At 42.8% G+C, this 2927-nt stretch overlaps 1 non-coding gene and 1 pseudogene across 1 annotated transcript; both read right to left on the reverse strand.

The window, feature by feature from the left end:
* Nucleotides 1-1642: 1642 nt before the first annotated feature.
* LOC121564254 lies at nucleotides 1643-1759 on the reverse strand. The gene has a single exon (XR_006000112.1). It is a non-coding gene; the product is annotated as a U5 spliceosomal RNA (small nuclear RNA).
* Nucleotides 1760-2184: 425 nt separating this feature from the next.
* On the reverse strand, nucleotides 2185-2364 carry LOC121564257 (annotated as a pseudogene).
* Between the last annotated feature and the right edge of the window lie 563 nt (nucleotides 2365-2927).

The following is a 2927-nucleotide window of genomic DNA, read 5'->3' on the forward strand; positions in this document are numbered from 1 at the left end:
TTACATTTTTCACTTAACATTTCTTTTACACTTGTGAGTGAGTCACTATCACTAGCAGCGATAATTAGATCATCGACCCAAATTATCAAAATGATCCTTTCTGTTGCAGTTTGTTTGTTATAAACACAGTGATCAGTTGGGTTCTGTGTAAAACCATTTTCACTAAGGTGATCATGCAACATTTTGTTCCAGTTCCTTCCTGACTGTTTCAGGCCGTACAGTGCCTTGTTCAGTTTGCAGACTAGTTGCTCACCTGTATCTGACCTGACTTCAAAACCCTCTGGTTGCTCCATGTACACTTCACAGTCAATAGGAGCATGTAGATATGCTGTTTTGACATCCATCTGATGTAACTCTAAGTCATACTGAGCTGCTAGCTGCATCAAACAACGTACTGATGTCATATTTGCAGTTGGAGAAAAAGTATCCTTATAGTCTATTCCTGCCACTTGACAATACCCCTTTGCAACATCTCTTGCCTTGTATGTCTCAGTCTCATCTGAATTGTTTTTGACCGCATAGACCCACCTGCCCCCCACTGCATTTTTACCCTCTGGCAGTGTGCTCAATGTGAATGTATAATTTACCCTAAGGGAATCCATCTCCTCCTTCATAGCAGTAGCCCAAATCTCTGATTTTGGTGAAATCATTGCTTCTTTGAAGGTTTGTGGTGCATTGCACATTACTCTGTAGCAGTAGTCAACACTAGGTGGTATCTGGTCATCACACTTCACTTTACACTCATAGTCTTTTAAGTACTGGGGCTTCTTCCTCGCTCTGTCTGGATAGCGTGGACTCTGACTATCTGAAGTCTCCATTTGCACATCTCGTGTCTCTTCGGAATTTTGATCTGCCATCTTGGCTTTTGGCATGGGGGATTCAAATCTCTCCCCATGAAGATCATCACTCATTTCCAAATCTGTCTGAGTTTGGCGTTCGACTACACCTTTTGTAACGAACTTGACTAATCTGTTTTTAAGAACTTTTCCAGTGTCTGGGTAGTAGACTAGGTATGCTGGACTATTTTTATCATACCCGACAAAAATACCCTTTTCACATCTCGAAGTCCAACTTTTTCTTGTTCTGTCTGTATGCATAGCAAACAGATCCAAATTCTTTCATCTTTGAAAGATCAGGCTTTCTCCCAGTAAACATGTAGTGTGGAGTCTGTCCTACACGCTTATTGTAACACCTATTGCGAATTACTGCAGCAGTCATTACAGCATATGTCCACAATTTCATTGGCAGGTTGCTCTCAAGTAGCATGCATCTTGCCATTTCAAACAGTGTTCTCCAATTTCTCTCAGCGGTCCCATTTTGATGGGGTGAGTAAGGGGCTGAAGTTTCATGTCTTATGGCATTCTTACTGAGCAGTGACTGGAACTCTTTGGCTGTGTACTCTGTGCCATTATCTGACCTGACACACTTAATTTTTCCATAAGGGGCCACATCAGCAATAAACTTCTCAGTAGATTTTACAGCATCACTCTTTGCTTTTAGGAAATACACAAAAACTGCCCCTGAATAATCATCCGTAAATGCTAGAGTATATCTGAACCCATCTTTCGCCTCTGGCTCAATAGGGCCAACCTATTGGCAGGCAGACGCCGTCTCTGTTGATTTCTCTTGAAACAAGATATCGGGCTCTGCCAGAAGCAAAGCCCCTCCAAAAATACGTTGAACTCGTAAGTGTTCCTCTCCACGGAAGTCTTTAGTAAAAGGCGAAAGGCTTGTGCGTAATGAAGAGAAACCAGAGTCGTATGGAAGTCAGAGGTCGGGGCCCGAGACGCACTCTGTTTACTCAAGGCCGGGTTCTCGCGGGTTGTCCCCGAACCCACTCGCCAAGTTTTCGGGGGCTGTGGGGAAAAAGTCACAGACAAACACACAGACAGACACAGACCCACTATCCTGGTGAAGTATTTGTTCTTTTTTTGGTGAAAAACAGACAGACAGACAGACAGACAGACAGACAGACAGACACTATCCTGGTGAATGCCAAACCCAATAAAACATTTTTTTTTTTTTTTTTTAAGAAAAATGGAGGGAAAACGCTGGACCGCACGAAAAGCGCTTCGCCCTTCTTTCAGTTTGGATTTTTTTTTTCTTTTTCTTTTTTTTACCTCTCTTCTTCTGCTGGCTGTTTTACCTACCTCCGTGTAGTTGTTTTCATTGACAATGGGAGGAAAGTGTTGCACCGTTCCCGGAGGTACTGCAATACCGGGTCGATGCGTGGAGCGGACGGAGCAAGCCCCATTTCCGACTCCCTGTTCGAAAAATCCATTTAATATGTAGTCCCCCAATGGGGGACGTATCAGATATTAAACTGATAAGAACAGATTTTTTTTTTTTTTTTGGAAAAGTTTTTTATTGATAATTTCCTTTAAAACAGCTCACATTTGCAATTCATTCACACACATAAAAACGGCATAAAGTGCATAAAAACCAGCATTATATTACAATTACATTTTTAAAAGGTACATGTTGTTTATTTAAAACAATAAAACAATCCTACATAAAAGTACCTATTCTTGTAAAAGCCGATTACTAAAAGCCATTTAAAATGTGTGTACATGATTTAACAAAGTAAAAACAATTTTAAGACATAAAAAGCCTGTCAAAAAGTCACTTTGTTAAAAAAAGCTGTCTTCGGTCCTTTGTACAAAAAGCGGGGTGAGTCCTTATCAAAAAAGCCTCCTCCTGCTCTTCCTGAATCGACTTCGTACCCGTCCGTCGGAGCCCAGAGGAGACTCCTCCCTAGGCGCATCGCCCTAGGCACCGCAGCGCCTGTCAGGCCGTGGCCGCGGGACCTTAGATGTTGTGGGGACCCTTCACCTGGGGTCGAGGCCCCCTGTCGATTCGTACCACCCCAGGGCTTCCGTGGCTACTAAAGCCACTGCCTGGGGGTGGTCTCTGATAAGAACAGATTT

This window comes from Coregonus clupeaformis, unplaced genomic scaffold (assembly GCF_020615455.1).
Source record: "Coregonus clupeaformis isolate EN_2021a unplaced genomic scaffold, ASM2061545v1 scaf0328, whole genome shotgun sequence".
Lineage (NCBI taxonomy): Eukaryota > Metazoa > Chordata > Actinopteri > Salmoniformes > Salmonidae > Coregonus > Coregonus clupeaformis.